At 34.2% G+C, this 19,631-nt stretch overlaps 1 long non-coding RNA gene across 1 annotated transcript; it reads right to left on the reverse strand.

Moving 5' to 3' along the window:
• Positions 1 to 636: 636 nt before the first annotated feature.
• Positions 637 to 2,740, reverse strand: LOC131005032 (uncharacterized). The gene is made up of 3 exons (XR_009095191.1): positions 2,438 to 2,740; positions 1,760 to 1,847; positions 637 to 1,124 (listed from the first exon to the last, which is right to left on the reverse strand). It is a non-coding gene; the product is annotated as an uncharacterized LOC131005032 (long non-coding RNA).
• Between the last annotated feature and the right edge of the window lie 16,891 nt (positions 2,741 to 19,631).

The following is a 19,631-nucleotide window of genomic DNA, read 5'->3' on the forward strand; positions in this document are numbered from 1 at the left end:
AATCCCGTTTTTTAGGATGAAACGACTCTTTGATTGAAGATGCAAACATACGAGTTCTCAATCTCAATATCATCATCTATTTGTCTTTCTCTTGCCATTTTAACTCAAATGTATGTATTTATCCTAATTGTAGGACAGGCCCCCACCAACTTAGAATTTCGTACGCGCATACCTTGCTGATCTCTCTCTCTCTCCCCCTAATAATTCAGATCAAGTACAAAAATGATCAACGTATCAATTTTTTTTATTTGGTTGTGTGACATTTGAAGATATAGAGACAGGGAGGGCCATAATTTTGGCATACATGCATTTATCCATTATTTTTAATCATCTTGGTCCAAAATTTTCAATTGAGCGTACAAAAGGGATGCCTATGATTATACTAAACACTTTATATTGTGAAACTCGTATAAATTATGAATTGTAAGTGTAAAATCAATGACACATCAGTGTTACCCAGGATGTAATGACATGCCATAAAATCTGAGGAACTGTCCATTTCAGCATCGGGGACGTAACCAATTAAAAGAAATGGAAATCCCAATAACTTTGAATTTTAATCATACGGATAATTTTACATGAAAATTGGGAACTAAACTTCGAATTTGCTGTGTCCCTTGTCAGTACATAAATAAATACTCAAAAAGCTTAACATATTATGTCTAATAAAATTGTTTAATTTCTTCAAAGATTTGAAGTAATCAAACAACACTACAAAGCTTGAGAGGTTAGCATCAAAATCTAGAATGCCGAAGAAACCAAGAATCGCTTTGCATATAAACATGATATATCACTCAATAATTATATCATCCAACTAGATCAAGCAGAGGGAAGAAAAAAAGAAGCGAAAAGTAAAAAAAAAAATTGAAAAAAAGAACAGATTGAGCCGTCCCGCCAATATCACACCGCCGCCGGCAATGCGATGGATCAGAAGCTAATGTAAGAGAAGAGAGACAAGGAAGGAAAGCCCCATTTGAAAAGAAGAGATTTTGGTTTGAGAAGAGATCCCCAAACATGAGGCATTAGCATCACCTGAGCAGAAGTAGGTGATGATGATGCAGCAGCGGCAGCGGCAGCAGCTCCGGCGGGCTCCATGGCTAGCCGGAATTTGGTGGGGCGCAAGCCTAGTTGTGTCATGTAAGCAGCAAAAGCAAGTTAAAATATTTAGTTGTTTGGTATTATTAGAAAGAAAGTGACAAGGGGAGGAAACTTAGTTTTGAGTAGTAGAGCAGGAAAGGGTAAGGACAAGAACCCCTAATTTGGCTTGTCTTGTCTTTCTAGATATTTACTGTCTAATCACAGGTGGGCGGTCGCTATGCCTGTCTCAACCCTTCTCCTTTGTATTAACAAACTGAGTAATAAATTTGAAGGAGACGAGACGAGGTGGGAGCTCTTATCGAAGTTTAACCTCAATCAATAAAATAAAATAAAATAAAATAAAACTGTGGTTAGTATTTTGAAGTTGTAGGAATAGGATCAAGGACCTGACTTGTCTCCTCCTCACGAAACAGGCAACGCCATTACTTTGCTTTGGTGTGTGTGTTTCAAGTCTAGTTTGCGAGAATGCCAACCCCAAGAGTGTCTAACATTCGCCTCATGGGATAATTAAACTATTACTAGGGCGCAACGCAACTATAAAGGTGTAATAATGTCAGATCTTACCATATAATTTTCACATTTTGAGTTTTTCACACTGTATGGGCCCAGCAACAGCCCAATGTTCAACACAGACAGAGAAAGAGAGAGAGAGAGAGATTACCTGTGAAACAAAAGTGGCAAATCACCGAGTCCAAGGCAATAGTTGAATCAATGAGACCGGTGTCGTCATATCCCATACAAACTCATATCTGAATCATTTTCACCATAAATTTAATTTAAAAAGACTAGGAAATTAATATCTGTGTATGTGTGATCATTAAGTATATATGTACATTGCAGCTAAAACTAAACAGGTATATTACAATAATTAATCCAATGCCAGAAAAAGGATTTAGAAACTCATGTATGATCTGTATATATAAATAAAACAACAGATAATTTTGAGAAAATAAATTGAACAGAAGAAATGTAGAGAAATAGGAACACTAACAGTGAAGCAAGCAGCAAAAGAGAAAAACACACAAGATTGAAACAACAAAAAGGGGGGTTAATTAAGACGTCAATCGTTTTCAGTGGAGATCTTCAAAAGATGGAAAATTTTGCTTTTTCCAGATTTGCGTCATCACTGCGGAAAATAAATCCTCATATCAGTCTGGCAAAAGTTGAAGCAAACAGCAAAATGTTTCCGATTTCATACTCTTCGCTCCAACCATAGAAAAAAAGAAAAGAAAATCATGAAAAACGGTACTGTTGCAGAAGATTATGCATGACACGTGAAAAGTAAAGATCGTAGAGGAACACACACTTCACACACAGTGGACGTGATTAGTGAACTTACGCTAACTTTGCTTCAATCTCCAACACCAAAAAATTTGTGTATGAAACCCACAATTGGTTAATTTCGTAGTATATATTTTTGAGAGCTATGAACCTTCATGCATGATGAATTGATCTTATTATGCAGAACCAGGTGTGTGTGTTGGGGTGGTTGAGGGGTTTGAAGTTTGAAATATATTTTCAATAAAGTATATTTTGAAATATATTTGGACAAATTCTTGTCCAAATAGCATTATTGTTCAATAAAACCTCTTCTTCCACAGTTATGTCAGTGGGCAGCTTCTTCGATAGCATAGCTTTTGAAAAAGCAAAAGTGCTGCTGTAAATATCTTTACACTTTTATGGTAGCAGTCAGAATTTTTTTTTCCCTTTTAATTTCTTTTTCTCTTTATCAAAAATTCTTTTCTCAAGAGCGAAGATTTCGTGGAAACTTTTTGAGAAATGCTTTTCCTCTCTTTAAGCTTGGAATAGGTGAAACCTTGAAAGTTTGCGATATTTTAAGTATAGAAATTATCTTCAATTCTTTATGTTTATACATGACACCATGGTTTGGTATTGGAAAACAAACAATGTTCATCAACATAGTATATCACGTAAACTAAGGGTGTGTTTGATAGTTGTGATGAGATAAGGGATGATAAATAAAATCTAGATAAATAATATAGATTGAGTGAGATTGTTAATATTTTATAGGTGTTTGATAAATAAGATATAAATGCTAAGATAACTAATATTATTGTTTGATACAATAGATACAACTATAGATTAAAAAGTAAATTACAATTTTACCCTTATATAACTAAACAAAAAAAATAAAAAAAAAATTATCCCTTTCCAATTCTCAACCCCAACACCAGCCGCCCCCACCTGCTGCCCCACCGTCTAGTCTAGTGCTCCTCTTCTTCACCAAACATCCTTCTTCACCATTGATACATCTCACAGCCCACGGCAGCACCAAAAAAAAAAATTCACAGCCTCCCCCTTTCTTTCTCCCCCACGCCTCCCCCATCTTTGTCTGTCAAAAAAAAATTTCACAGCCTCCCCCCTTTCTTCCTCCCCCACGCCTCCCCCATCTTTGTCTCAAAAAAAAAAAATTCACAGCCTTTCTCCCTCCCCTTTCGACCCCCCTTCTATTCCACCCCTTTCTTCCTCAAAATTTATGGTGAGAAATTTTTTCCAAACAAAATTCAAGCGAGGGCAAGGGTTGGTGAGGGCAGGGACCGGCGAAGATGAGGGCGAGCGCGGCGTGGCGAGGGCAGGGGGCGAGGCGAGGGAAATCTGGGTTTAGGGCGAGGCGAGGGAAACCACTGCCCCTTTCTTCTTCACAAGAAATCTGGATTTTTCACGACGATTTCTGGGTTCGTATTCCAATTCTTGAATTTTTTGCGATTGAAGAATACGACGATTTTTGCGAAGAACATCTTGATTTTTCACAAGAGAATTCCTGATTTTTCATTTTTGAAGTTGGGTTGATGATGGGGATAAATCTGTCAACAAAAAATTAATATGGGTTACTGTACAAAATGGGATAACTTAACTTGGGGGTGGGGTGAGATGGCTGATCTAGGAGGAACAGTACATTAGTAGCGGGCCGCCCCTTTTCTACGGGCCAATGCTACTAATTAACTCACCTATCAAACACTCCAAATTCTATAGAAATACTAATTAACTCATCTAAAACACTCTATCAAACTGGCCCTTCGGTGCTTTAGGCGCAGGATCATGGACTAAGAGTATTGATGGAGACATTGACTCTGTCCATCTTGCCAAGAGAAGATGGGCCATAGGCACCAGATAGCTGGAAATATCCCCTGATTTCATTTAAAAATGGACACCGATCCGAAATCAAAAACGAAAATTCTCGTATTGAATGTCAGAAAACGTGAGCGGGCAGTGCTGGGATAGAAGATCGCGCCCACGCCGACTCAAAACCAAAAGCCCGAAAGAAGAGAGAGATAGCTACCACTGAAGACGGAAAGGAATAGAGCTACTAAGAAAGAAGGGAGGGAAATCTATTTGTAAGTACGTGCAGGAGGTGAGGATTTCTGGTGAATGATGATTTGAAATAGCCAACTGGAGTAGTAGGCAGAACTGGGTCTCGGTTGAGGGTCGGTTGGATTGGCAGACCACCCTTGCCTTGTTGGGTATTTTGTTGGCTCCAGGCCACCCTACTCTGCTGTTAATGCTACTGCCCATAAACTTTGGGGCAGTCTTGGCGCAGATGATCCCACCGATCATTTTTTTTTTCAAATTGGAAGCAATTTAAACAATCTTGGAACAAGCCCCGTGGCATGTATGGAACAGACCTCTCTTTCTGGTTATGAAATTGCTTAGGTTCTCAAAGCAAGAGTGATTTGCTGCCCTAACCATTCTCAAGAACAAAGAGAGGAAGATCGAAAGATAGCCTTTCCTTTCTTACTCGAGCCTTTGACTGGAAGGCTAGGCCCACTTGCGAAGATCAATGTAATGGATATCTCCCTCACATGAACGTAGACCACGAAACCCTCTTAGACCAACTGAAAGCTCACTTACATCCTTCAGTCTTGGATCTGGTTTCCTCCTTCCTATAAATTAAATTCGTATGTTTATCGATGAATTTTGAGAAGTTCCTAACCCGGCAGGCTTTGCTAAGATTTCGGCCATTTGCCCGGTCCTACAGCCTTTCTTTCTGGAAAAGATGGTTTTTTCCCACAACTCGAGTAAAGAATGCCAGAGTTGTAATATGCTTGCTGGAAGGATTGGCTCTTAAAGCCTACTCCACTATCGACATTTGGACCGATGGAGAGGATAAGACCTCCATCTACTAGGGCGGAATCACAGGGTGGCGTGGAGAGGTCAAGCGCCCATCTCACAGGCTCTGCCGTTGGATCATTAATTGGTTCAAGGTAAATAACTGGAACTATACCTTGGTCCCGCCTTTCGAACTTCCTCTGTTACGGGGGTCTTGATCTCGAGATATTCCAGGTGCAAATGTAGAAGAGAAAAGACTGTTCCAAGCACAAATCCAGATGCAGAGGCGAGAGCCGCGGATCCCATTGGTGTTGACCCAGCAACGAAGCCAGGAGCACAGCCCATTGATTCAGTGGTTTACCTTGACTCAGTTGATGCAGTGAAAGCACCTGTTGATCCAGTTGCCCGAGCTGATGAACTTGACCCAATAGATCTATTAGAAGCAACAGAGTAATAGGTGGAAGCAGGTCCAATTTCTGGCAAAGTGTAAGCATCATCAGTGGAAGCAGATCTAGTGCTAGCAGGTCGAGGAATTCAAATGTCCAGATTCATATTCAAAGTCATGTAGATGCGGTCGAGCGGAAAAAAGCCCAAGAGCTCCCCACGCGGGGACCACCTACACAGGCATACAGCTGCGCACCAGACGGGTTAACAAAGAAAGAGCGCCTGTACACAACATAACAAAGCTTAACCTCCGTCTCAATAGACGGAACCAAGGCAGTTCCATATCGAAATCGATAGCCGGGGAAGGGTACGAGAAGTCATCATATAGAGGACCATGCCCAGCAGCATCACGCCACCCATAGTCGAGGAAGAAGTGACTCGTAGCTCGATGCCAAGTTGAACTATCGTCTCCTCTGGTAATATGCATGGGTAATGAGTGAAAGCACTCAATCTAGGCCATGATAAAGCAGGCGCAATCTATCAACCACGTAGACCCACGGAGCGGTAGGATTGGGACGAATAAATCCCATGTCCTTGTAAACCCCTAGTGAACCGATAGGTGGGAGCAGAGCAACCTTGGATCGGGAAGCTCTAGATAATGAGAAACTAGAGTAGTCAGGAGTGCGGAGCTTCGGGCTCAGGGAGCACCAGGTGCTTGTTTATGAAAGATTAACCGGGCAAGCAATCAATCAAGTAAACCAGTCAGTGAGTCAATTCCTTTGCTTGCTTTTCCTGTTAGAGATGCTAGTCTTTTTGTAATAACTGCTCTGCAGATCTTTTCAGGAATAAGAGAAGACGGTGCTCTTTCATCAGCTCTTTGGCTATTTGCTGTAGATAAAGAAAGAGTGAATTGACCCGAGCCGAAAGCCAGCTCTGACTTATTGATTTGATGCCGAGAATCCTTTATAAAAAGCCTTGTTTTGGGCATAACAAGCCCTGCCAACCGTTGACTGGCATCTCAATAGACTCTATCGAGGAACCCGGTTTGGCTTCAATTGAGCGATTTCAGCAATCCAAGCGGCGGGTGGAATGAGTCCCTCCTTTCTAAACTTGCTCGCTTTGCTGGTTTTAGGCTCTGAAATCGATGGCTGCCAATGGAAGATTTTTTGATCTAGATGAGCCAAACCAGCGTTTTGTCTATAGATTCCTTGACTTCCATTTCAATCTTAAGAAAGTAGCGAAAGGGGAAAGCCACCAAAGAAGCCTATGAGATGGATCCGGGCTAGCCGAGTTGTTCTATGAGCTCTAGTTGGCAAAACAAAAGTCGCTAATGGAATGACTTGCAGTTCTTGTCTAGCAGCTCGCCTTCTACCATTTCTAGTAGCGAAGGGCGGGCAGCGCTTATGTTTTCAACAGAGTTTTGGACCAGGGCAGATGGCATCTTTCCCTCCGGAATTCAAGCCTTAGATTGCATCTATAGACATAATAATAATAAAGCGGCACAGGTTGGTAAGATAGATTGTATTCGGAAGTTCAGTTCAACCATGTACATAAGAAAGCCCTCAAGCGGAACGAGCACAACCCACAGATGTTAAAGAAGGAACTCCCCCCTTCCACCTAGGGTAGATAGGATAACCAAGCAGGCTTTGCTTCGTTAGTTCCACCTGACAAAAAGACTAGCTACCGGAGCAGCAAAAATTGCATGTGAGAAGCAGGCTGTACTGCAATCTAACTAAGTAACCCAAGAGTTCCATACCAATGCAGTAGAGAAAGGGATCAAGAATCTTTTATTGGCTTAGAAGAAGCTGCCGTCCGATGGGTACCATCGTCACTTGAGAACACTTTCAACATAACGCATTCCGCATCGGCTCAACTCATAAGAGTTTCCGTACAAGCAAGCCTCACTCATTCGTTCTACCAAGAAGGGAATCCCGATTTGGATCGTAACCATTAAAAGATGAGAGCGATTGCGCCTAGTTCTTTTGGGCTCCACTTGACTTTTATCAGATAGCCGTTGATCGAAAGCATACGTGTAAGCATTTCCAGATCTAGTAGTTGGAAGTGCTCGTTCACTAGAATGAGGAAGTTAACCGCTAAGCATACTTTCTTTAATCCCTTACTCATACACACGAGAACACCAATGACTTTGATACTCTCAAGCATCGCTAACAAGCTTTACCAATACTTGATCCCTTCTAGTAAGCGCCAATAGCCCGTTATGGCTGATCGTTGTGAATTGACCGATGCTTGATGCTTTTAGTAGCGACATGCGGAGAGAGGTGGGACTTTTTAGAATACCTTCTTACTTAGAACACCCTTCCTTGACTTAGCAGCCATTGAAAGAATTCCTTGGATAGGCTAGTGAGTTGGCTCTTTACTTGTTACTGGATTGCTATTGGACTTCTTGTTAGAGACTTGCTTTCTTAAATGCATGATGGAGCTAGGCGGGTATTTACTTCTCCTTCATCCCTGGGAAAAGAGTGGATCTTTTCAATCTTATGTGCTAGCGTAGTGAGCCTTTCTACGGCTAGTAAGCCTCTCTCTATATATGCTTTCCGCGCCGGCCGCCGCCTTGGAACTTCTTTCAAAAACTTATGAATCGGCCGTAGCTGCTCTTGGGACAGAGAAAGGGGCAGGGAGAAGCTTGAGAACACTGGACAGCTTAGTGCATGTATTCGCGAAAAGGCGGGTACAATATCAGAGTAGAAGGCACTAAAGCTAGAATGCGATTGGTGTTTCTCCTTCGGAGTATTCCTCAATATGTGCTGCTAAGGGGACAGGAGCTACTGTAGCTACGGGTCAGGTCGACATCTGCCCCAGAACGGGGCAACATCTGTGTTTAGCTAGGACTATAACTACTAACAACAACAATAGTAATAGTAATAGTAATAGTAATAGTAATAGTGATATGCATTTTCATACTCCCCCGTCCACTAAAAATAGTACTAGAAAGGGACAGTACGAGTTTTTAAAAAAAATAATTTAGTTTATTGTAAATGAAGAAATGATCCCATTTAAAAGGTAATATTAATAATAATAATTAATTGTATTGTGAGTAAAGAAATGAGTCCACCATTTAGGGTTGTAAACAAACCAAGCCGTTCGCGAACTATTCGGAGCTCGGTTTGAAAAAAGCTCGTTCAAGTTCGTTTAGAGAAGCTCATAAAATAAACAAACCAAATTTGAGCTTAGTAGTATTCGGCTCGTTAGCTCGTGAACATATATGTTCGTCAAGTGATTCAGCTTGAAAAATATAAATTATTAGTAGACATAACTTATATTTATCCACTAAAATTAATAATAATTGCATTAAATCTCTAATTATTTTGTTTGTTATAAGAAAATAATTAATATATTTATTATTTTAAATAAAATAATCAATATTTTGAATATAAATATAAATTTAGAAAGTTCGTATAGGCTCGTGAGCCTCAAAGTATTCAGTAAATAAAGTTCGGGATTCGATTCGATATTTAACAAATCAAACTTGAGCACACCACTATTCGATTCGGCTCGGTTCGATTACACCCCTACCACCATTTGATAAAAAGTTTCTAAAAGTGGAAAGAGATTAATTTTTGTAGACATTCAAAAATGACAAAAATAGACTATTTTTTGTGGACGGAGGGAGTATATAGTTTGATTATATATTTGAGTAATTAATAACAAAATGATGGGCCTTATTAATTATTGAAGCACTCATAGCAGATATTGAAAAAATGTGAATCCGATATATATGCATCATACTCAAACGATTGAAGAGGAAAGCTAAAGACATGCTGAAAAAGGAAGAATGTTAGTATGGGATGAAAATGGCTAGGTTTTGGACCACCAACCAACCTACATCAAATAGTCAAATTGTGATAAAGCAAGCCGTTTTCCTCTCTGTTATCACTATATCATTGTAATTTCTCATTATATATATAATATAATAATTTATTCTAACAAATATACATATTAAAATGCAATTATATAGTAAGAACCAATTCCACATTGGGACTATATAGTTAATCATTATAGGCTTATATATCCTGTCGTTATTCATAAATATTAGCGGTGGATTTATTCGCAACCCACCTTTTTTTTTCTTTTTTTTTTTATAATTTTTAGAATATATGAAATTTAAATCTGAAAATTAACTATGGTTCCATCTGTGGTTCATTATATTCTGTAAACTTGAAACATACATACAAACCTAATCCTAAAAATTAAATTAATTAAACGAGCCTATGTTAATTTATAGTAGTATAATATTATTGATATAATTTTATAATGACAGACAAAGTTTTATACCGCAGGTGGATAGCACGATGTGCATGAATGGACTTGATTTGGATACTATTTTATACTAGAATTTGGTGACTGCGTAAATTATGTCTTTAATTTGCTATGATTAGACCACGATGAGTGTGTATGTGACCCATTTAGCAACAACTTTTGACCATGTGACACACAAAGTTGGAAGCTGATAACCTCAAAGCTAGATAAGTTTTAAAGTGTGGACAAATATAATTGAAATTCGGGGATGAATCCATATTCCATACCTCTTAATATATCGTAGTAAATTAATCGTAAAATATATATATATATATATATATATATGCATTCGATTATACAGAATTTGTTAATACATTAATTGTCGATTTGGATATATAGCGACTCATGTTTACTAGTATGTAGGAAGAAAAATCGATTAGAATAGTACAATTAACACTAGCCATTGAATCTCAAAAATTTTAAGAACGTCGAGAGGTTTTGTTTAGGATGATTTTTTAATTGATAATATTTTTTTGAAGGCTTATTATAACATCAAAGGTCTAATTGAAGTGGCAAAACATATGTATTAAAAACTTTCATTAAAATAGATTTTGGGCTCAAATTCCATTAGGTGTGAATTGCAATTTTATTTTATTTAGATATTGATCTAATGAATATTCGCTTGGTTATTGATTGTGCGAGTTCATCTTTACAAGGTTATTGATTATAAATGCCCACCCACAACATCTTAGAACGAACTTGTGAAATAAATACTCCATAAAAGGGTCCAATTTTTCAAAAACCCAAATATATAGGCGTGCCTTCTGAAAAAAGATTAAAAATATTGAGTACCAATGCTACCAAATGATGCTAATTTCCGAAACAAGAATTGATTAATTTGATGGCTTCCAGTCAGAAATTTAAACAACTTAAGTAAAGAGCTTTGCGATTTTTACGGAAAATTTTCGATTTTATCATTTGTAGATTGATTCTTCTTTTGATCAGAAACCAGATTAATTGGTCAATTTTCTTCAATGGTGGAGTAAGTTGGATGTTTTTTAGTATTGAATGTTTAAAATACCATCAATTTATTGGTTGGATCAATATTTCTTGAGTGAAAATTTTACGTGATCTAGCTACTAGCAATCAATACCTAAATAAGATAAAAAAGACGCACAATTGATCAAGATCTTTTTTAAGAGAGTTGATCAAGATCTAAATGAACGATAAAAGAACTGTAATCAGCTCGAAGGAAACCTAAATCATAAATCAATTGCAACTTTTTACTGTTTCAAAACTAGAGGGGATCATAACAAAATAACAGTGATATCTTATAAAAAGAAGAGTAATGCTAAATAGCCACATTGTGGCCACCCACAATTTAACTAAGTAGAAAATAGTTTAATTTATTTAACTTATTTTTAAAAATAAAAATAAGATTTAGTTATTTTATCATATTCTCTACATTATAGTTATTTTTTTGCAATTTTTTGGTAACTTTTTTATTTTTATTAAAAAATAAATTAAAAATAAAAAATATAAAAAAAATTTAAAAAATAAGTACAATGTAGAGAATATAATAAAATAACTAAATTCTATTTTTATTTTAAAAAATAAATTAAATAAATTAAGATTATCTTTATTATATTAGTGTGTGGGTGACCATAATGTGGGTGCATAGATTCATTGTAAAAAGAAACACATACATAATTCACATAATCTTTTTTTCGCCGGCTGGTAGTGAATATTCATAATTAGAAACCTATACATGTATAGGGATTTATCAATTATTAGGAATATTTCTTGGGGCTATATCAATTATTAGGGATTTAACGTGGAAGTAAAGGGATAGAATTGTACCTTTATAAATATTTTTATTATTATTTTAATTAGAAGGCTATTATGAGAAAAAAGAGGTCATGGATAAATTTATCTTTAAGAAAATCTGTTCAATTTCAATATTTTGACAACTTAATTTTCTATAATCTAAATTCCATAACCGAGTAAATAAATATAAGTTGTAATTACTGAAAAATTATGAAGTAGATCATATATAAAATATATGAGAACTAGATTTGTTGGGATTCAAGGCCCATTGTTCTTGGGCCTAATTTTGACAAATAATATTTTCAAAATAAATACAAAAATCTTTCCCATTTTGAGTTAATAAATATTCCCTTCATTTCAATATTGATAGCTCAAAAGTTCTTGGTATGAAGAAAATATGTGTAGACCATATATTTAGCGTAGCTTTTGATTGATATTAAAAATCCTTCATAATCAAGTCAAATAAAGTGATTCTTTATTTGACTTTCAGCCCAATCTATACTAATATATAAAAAAAGTCAAGATTTTAATTCAATTTTAAATTGATTTCAAAATTGAGTGATAATTTTTTAGTTATAATAAAATTGAAGATTTATTTGTAAAATTTTATATTTTTAATTCAATATATATATATATATATATATATATATATTTATAAAATTGTGAAATTCGACTAATTATAAAATATTTAATATGCATATGAAATTAAATATCAAGATGAGAGTTTTTATTTGATACTATATTTTATGTAAATATTTAATTTAAAATGTAAATTTTATTATTTAAAGATTAAAATTTTAATGAATTCTTTATCCTCTCTCATTTTTATTGAATAAATCTATTTTTCAATTTATTTATTTTTATTTTTATTTTTAACTTTATTTGACCTTTTCATAATATCAATTTTTATTATTGAGTATTCTTCTTTATTTCTTTATTTTTTGAATATTTAGCTCAAATATATTTATTTAAAATTAATTTTTTTTTAATTATAATTATAAATATAATAATTGAGTTGATATCAATTTTAAGAATTGCAAAATCTCAACACTCTTTCCTCCAAGTGAATGAGCTTTTCGATGGAGCTTGGCTACTTGAAATCCATGGATCTAACTAATATATGTTCGTCGTGTCAGCAACTAAGAAATATAGTAGTAACTCTTTTAAATCTGTTAAAAAATAAGCTTATCGCCAAGTTGCCGGAGCTGCAGGTTTTGCAATTGTGGGAGAATAATGCACTGGTTTAACATCACAGAATTTGGGTAAAAAAATCGAAAACATTTAGGGTCCGTTTGATTCAGTTTTAAGTAATGTTGATATTAATTATATCTGGATTTTTAATCTAGTTTTTGTGAGTTTAATTAACTAAAACATTGTTTGATAGCTTTTAACTTATGTCAGTTTAACTCATTTTTTACGTTTGATAGATATTTGATAGGAACGAATAAGAGTTGATTATCAGTTGCAATTACTTTTTTACCCTCCACTTGAACATGCAAATTTCAAAAATAGCCTTTTCTAAATTTTGGGGAAAAGGTTGGGCGTCATTTTCCCTATTGCTAGGGCGGGACTTTTGTCTGGTGGAGCGGCGCAAAACACAACTATTTTTATCACAGATTCTTTGTTGTTCTTACTGCTTCACAACAATTGATCCTTAGAGAGTGATAGTCCGTTGGTAACTGAGTGATACTTTCATCCCCTTTGCGTGTTCGCAGCGCCGTCGCAATTAATCCTTGAAAACTATGAATGCCTTCAATCAAGTTGAGTTCTTGTCTATTTTTCTAATTTGCCTCAAGCATGAAACGACCAAGAAGCAACAAAGGAAAAACCATATTAACCTCCATAATTTTTGCAAACCCAAGTCAAAATGTCTAGAACAATAAAAAAAAGGCCCTAAAACTAGAACCCTAGCTAGTCAAGCCTTTGCGAACGAATTTCACAATACACGAGCAAGATATCATTTCCGAAGAGAAATAGTTGCGTCATTTCACCAAAACCCACCTTCAAGAGGATCTGCTGAAGAACTGTTGCTTTGTCGAAAGAGGCGGCGCTGGCGGAATTTGCATAACCCTCCGATTTTGATTCAATTTAGTTTTGAGGGATAAAAATGTAAAGTACCAATTCAATCCCTATCCACTGTGCATTCGATATTAATGAACTGGGGGTGAGCGTTGGTTTAATTTTCTCAGTCGCACAGTGGATTTGATGCAGGCTTCGGTTTATATGCGGGTCTGCACTATTATTTATAATGCTTATCAAACAGAGTGATTAGGTGAGAAATACAATTTATCTAATCTAATAGACCCTATCAAACGGGCTAAATCTATATATTTAATATTTAATTAATTTTCTCTTTCATACCACCAATATTTGTCCGACCCAATCATATTTACATTTGACAAGAAAATATGTACTCGTATAACCATATTGGGCATTGAAACCCAATATTTAGCCCCCCAACCTAAAAATACAAATTTTGGCAAGTTTTTATAATTTTTTTTTTATCGGACAAAGTTATGTTAGATGTTAACAATTAGTTCCCCAAACACTCCAAGAATTCACCAAGCCCACCTTATCTCTCCAAACACCAAATTCGCTCCCAAAGGGGATCGAACCCGGGTCTCATCACTTAAGTTTTTATAATTTCTAACTGTATTGTTCTTAATTTGGATGGATTGGATCGTATTAGGCGCGCGGGTTCGGGCGGTACTTTTGACACTGATGTTATAATTCATGCCAAAAGTGTCAACATAAAGCAAAACAAAAAAATACCAAGGTACTTTTGGCACTAATATTGTCATTTGTGCCAAACGTACCAAATTACTTTATATTTTTTGTTTTTCTTTTTATTGGTACTTTTGGCACAAGTTATAACATTAGTGCCAAAAGTACTATCCCAACCCGCGCGCCCAACTCAATTTGGTCCGCCCAAATTAATGGTAATATAGTTTGAAATTGTAAAAAATGGCCAAAATTTGTATTTTTAAGATGGGAGGACCAAATATTGAATTTCATTGCTCAATATGACTATTTCAAAAGTGAGGAGGTCTTGTGTACACCCAGGTGTACCGTGCAACCGGGTCAAATTTGACCTTGTTCGAATCAAATAATATATACAAGATGTGTGCCTTTTATAATGTCCGAGTACCCAGCGCAACTGAATTGAACCCGCGCCTCATTATTGAAGGTCGCCGGTTCGAATCCGTTTGTGGATGAAATTTGCTGTTATTTAATGTTTTCCAGCGCATAGATTACTCTTCCATTTTTGTGTTCTTTTCGATTTTTTTCCTTTTGGTGAAATTATTTTCTTTTCGTTTTTCCTTTCCTTTTTGAATTTTCTTCTTCTTCTTCTTTTTTGTTTTTGTTTTTCTTCTTTTTCATTTTTTTTAATTGTATTTTTTATTTTAATTTTTCTTCTTTTTGACAAATGACACCATTTCTCTTTGTAAATGACACTATTTTTCTTGATAAATAACACTATCGGCATTAATAAATGATACTTACTATATTTATATTACAAATGACACTTTTAATATATCTAAACGACACTATTTTTCTTAGTAAACGACATTTTTAATATATTTAAAAATGACACTATTTTTCTTAGTGAATAACACTATATGCATTAATAAATACATTTATATTTAAATGACACTTTTAATTTATCTAAATGACACTATCATGTATATAAATGACACTATTTTGTTCTATAAATAACATTATATGGAAATGACACTAACTCTGTTAAAAATGACACTATATGAAAATAACACTATCACGTTATATAAATGATACTATTTTGTTCCACAAATGACACTATATGAAAATTACACTAACACTGTTATAAAGAACACTTTATGTTCTACAAATGACAGTAACACTATCATATTATATAAATAATACTATCGTGTTCTACAAATAACACTATATAAAAATGACACTAACACTATTATAAAGAACACTTTTCCTTTCTACAAATGACACTAACACTATCATAAATGACACTATATACTTGACATAAAAATAACACTATATAATTCTACAAATGCACTATATGGAAATAATACTAACACTATTATAAATGACAGTATTATCTTATATAAATAATACCAACACTATTATGTTTTATAAATAACACTATATAAATGACACTATCATGTTATAAAAATAACACTATATTTTTCTACAAATGACACTATATGAAAATGACACTAACACTATTATAAATGACACTATTATCTTATATAAATAACACCAACACTATTATGTTTTATAAATAACACTATGTAAATGACACTATCATATTATAAAAATAGCACTATAATTCTACAAATGACACTATATGGAAATAACACAAACACTATTATAAATGACACTATAATCTTAAATAAATAACACCAACGCTATTATGTTTTATAAATAATACTATATAAATGATACTATGATCATGTTATAAAAATAATACTATATTATTTTACAAATGACATTATAAAAAAAAGAAACTAAAAAATAAAAACTGAAAGAAAACAAAAAAAAAGGAAAGAAACTAAAAAAAACTGAAAAAAAGAAAGAAACTAAAAACAAAAAAAACAAGAAATAAACGCTCGAAAGAGGAGAAAATCTCATCTGCCTCCAATGGGTTTCGCGAACCCACGACCTTCACATGCAAGGCGCGGGTTCGTCAAATCATCTGCGCCAAGTCTTTAGATGTTAAATGAAGCGCGGATTTAGTATATATTATATGAATTCGAATTTTTAATACAAACGAGTTAAGATTTGGGTAGGGTACGTATGACCCGGGTGTACACAGGTGTACACAAGCTCATTATACAATGACCACTCAAATCACCCAACCACAAGCTCATTAAATTTTTGTGTTCAAAAGTTGGCTCATTATACAATGACCACTTATCAAATCACCCAACCGCAACATTATATATAATTATTTTATTATTACTTTTATTATAGTGTTAAAAATAAATTAAAATAATAGAAAAACTATTAACTCAAATATGACAAGCTAAGAAGAAAAGTTACAACAATCGAAAGTAAAAAATACGAAGATAAAAAATTGTATTATGTGATAATTATGATAAAATTGGTATCTATTTATATAGCATGAAAAAAAAAACTTTTGATATTTCTATTTTTATTTTTAATATAATATGCAAAAGATATTAGAGGGGGAAGCGGCACAGTGAAGAAGAGAGATCAGTATAGAGAGAGAGGGTGGGGTGGATTGAGGAATGATGTTTGATGTAGAATTTGGACAATTAAGGGGTTGAGGTTTAGAGCTTAATTAAGCCCTAAAAAAAGCATAATAAAAATAGGGCATATAATGTAGGATAATCCAAGAAGGAAAAACAGACCTTTAATATTGAGAAGGAGGAAGTATATATCTTTATGCATGATTGATCTGCATCCCACAACTTTAATTTGGGAACTACCACCACGTCACAAGAATCAAAACTCTCTCTCCCACACACACATAAACCTAGTGGCGGAACCTTAATTTGCAGCATAATACAATTCGATCTTATCCTCGATTCTTCTTTGCCAGCCCCATTCTCTAACAATATATGTTCAAGCTTTATGTGTGTGTGTGTGTGTGTTCAAGCTTCTACTTGAAGATTCCTTCACGGTTAGAATTCGGTGGAATCCACACATTCAACTAGCAACATACATTCATGGCTATGTCATAAGAATATAATTTTGTGCCTTGCTTTTCATAGATTCTTGGAAAAATAGGACGTATCTAGTCTGACAACTAAACCTGAATAAAGAGCAAGAAATGTTTTCCAATTTCTTGAATTTAGATGTTAGTAATGCGTAAATGATTAAGCAATCATTTATAAATTAAAAGCCAAAAATATTATACTGATTGAGGAATTCTATATACCACTTAGGGAGGTGGTATACATAATAGTACTCCATATCAAACATCACAGTCAAACATATCATCCTGTCATTTATAGATATTCTAATGCATTCTATCAAACATAATATTAATTAATACGATATATAATAAAAAAAATATCACAATCAAGCATATCACACTTTATCTCACACCGCGTACAAACAAGTCCATAGTATTTAAAGTCCAGCCAGACGCCGCCTTGTGGCAGAGCAAGTTACAAATATTTTGGGGAATAAAATTATATTTCTATTAATTAAGACAAGTAGTTAGCAACCTGGTATATATGTTTCACTATCAAGGATATATAGCGTAAATTAATGAGAATAACGATAAGTATCAAATACACTGGAGGTTTTGGATATACGATAGTACTCTTTATAATAAACATAAAATTATAAAAAAACATATACTTTTGAATTGTTGTAAAAGTGCAGCAAATCTAATAATACTAACTTTTATTTTTCTAGCTGGGGTTAGGATTAGGTGAAAACCATATCTTTTCATGAGAACTGAGAACCATGTATAATAACATAATTACATAAACAAGTGATAGTCAAATTGTGAGCAATTATAATTCATAAAATACATGAATAAGAGGTGGTTAGATGTATATATGTTATATTTAATTGTTCACGATCTGATATATTTGTTCATGAATTTTATGTATTTGTTCATGGTTTTCAATTTTCATAAAAAGATGCGGTTCTCACATGATCATTAATTACCTTTCTAGCTGCCTAATTATAAAGAATATTTGGATCTGGATTAAAGGTTTTGGCTCTTTGATTCCGTTGTACTGATGCATCATCCAAATATGGGGGTAACTTGTTATCCTTAGTTATGATTCTCATTTCGTTGAATCCTTTTCTTCTTTTATATATATATATATATATATGCTTATTCTAAAATATCAACATCATTTATTATTTTGATTTTATACATATTAAAAATCCAGTTTGGTTTGTTTCTAGTGTGCAGTACTTGCGCACCCATGCACCCTATCATCATTTATTTATGTGAACCCTATAATATCATTGTATCTACCCCATATACTGGTATATATTAGAAGTGAATCTATCTAACTATTCTCCTATATATAGCGAAAGAAATTGTGACTTCGAACGAATTTTGTGTGCTTTATTCTTGTTCGAATCAAGAATATATACTATATTTTATTTTGGTAACAACTATGGGGAAATATTCCATACTAGAAATCTACATAGGAATAGCTTTCCGGCCATTCTTTGCCCGAAAATAAGGACGATATCAAAACGGTATTTCTAATATATTTCATTCATGGGATCGGTGATCACAACCATATTTACTTTTAAAATTTCAATTATTATCCATTATATATAAGTAAAAACAAAGAAATATGTAAAATCACAACTCCACATTTTGTTTTCGGAAAAACACTAAACCAAGACGTACGTAAAATTCAAAAGTCTACACAATTTTTTAGGTTTGTGATGAACAATTAAAAGAAAGAAAAAAAAGTCCCACTTTTGCCTAACATGGTGCTCTCTAGAGTCTGTCTGTCTATACCTTGGGCACGTCGTCACTAACTGATAAAAACTAATTAATTAAAATTGCTGTTAAAAAAACACATGTTTTCTCAAATATATTAATTTTGGATTTGTTATATTATAATATTCCACTATTATCTAATAGGATAGACATATGCATGTCCTATATATTATTCAAAGCATAAACTGTTAGATACTAGCCTAGATGGGGACCAAAGTATCGTTTTCAATGTAGCTAGCGCCACAAAATTCACAAATAGTTTAAATTTTGATGGAAGGTGGAATATCATGAAAAAAGCACTAACAATCGTGAAAATGTTGAGGGAGAGGAAAGGTTCTTCAGGATGATATATGGTAGGGCAATACATATCCCACCCAAAAATTCACCTCGTATCCTTTGGATTATCCAAAAGAGTTCACAACCAACATCATCAATTTATAACAGTAGGCTTAGTAGCTTATAAAATGTAATTTTTTTTGTATTAACTATAGTGAGTTTAATTTTTTAAAAATGTATGTTAAGTGTGGTGATGTTTATCGGGATGGAAATCTAT

This window comes from Salvia miltiorrhiza, chromosome 1 (assembly GCF_028751815.1).
Source record: "Salvia miltiorrhiza cultivar Shanhuang (shh) chromosome 1, IMPLAD_Smil_shh, whole genome shotgun sequence".
Lineage (NCBI taxonomy): Eukaryota > Viridiplantae > Streptophyta > Magnoliopsida > Lamiales > Lamiaceae > Salvia > Salvia miltiorrhiza.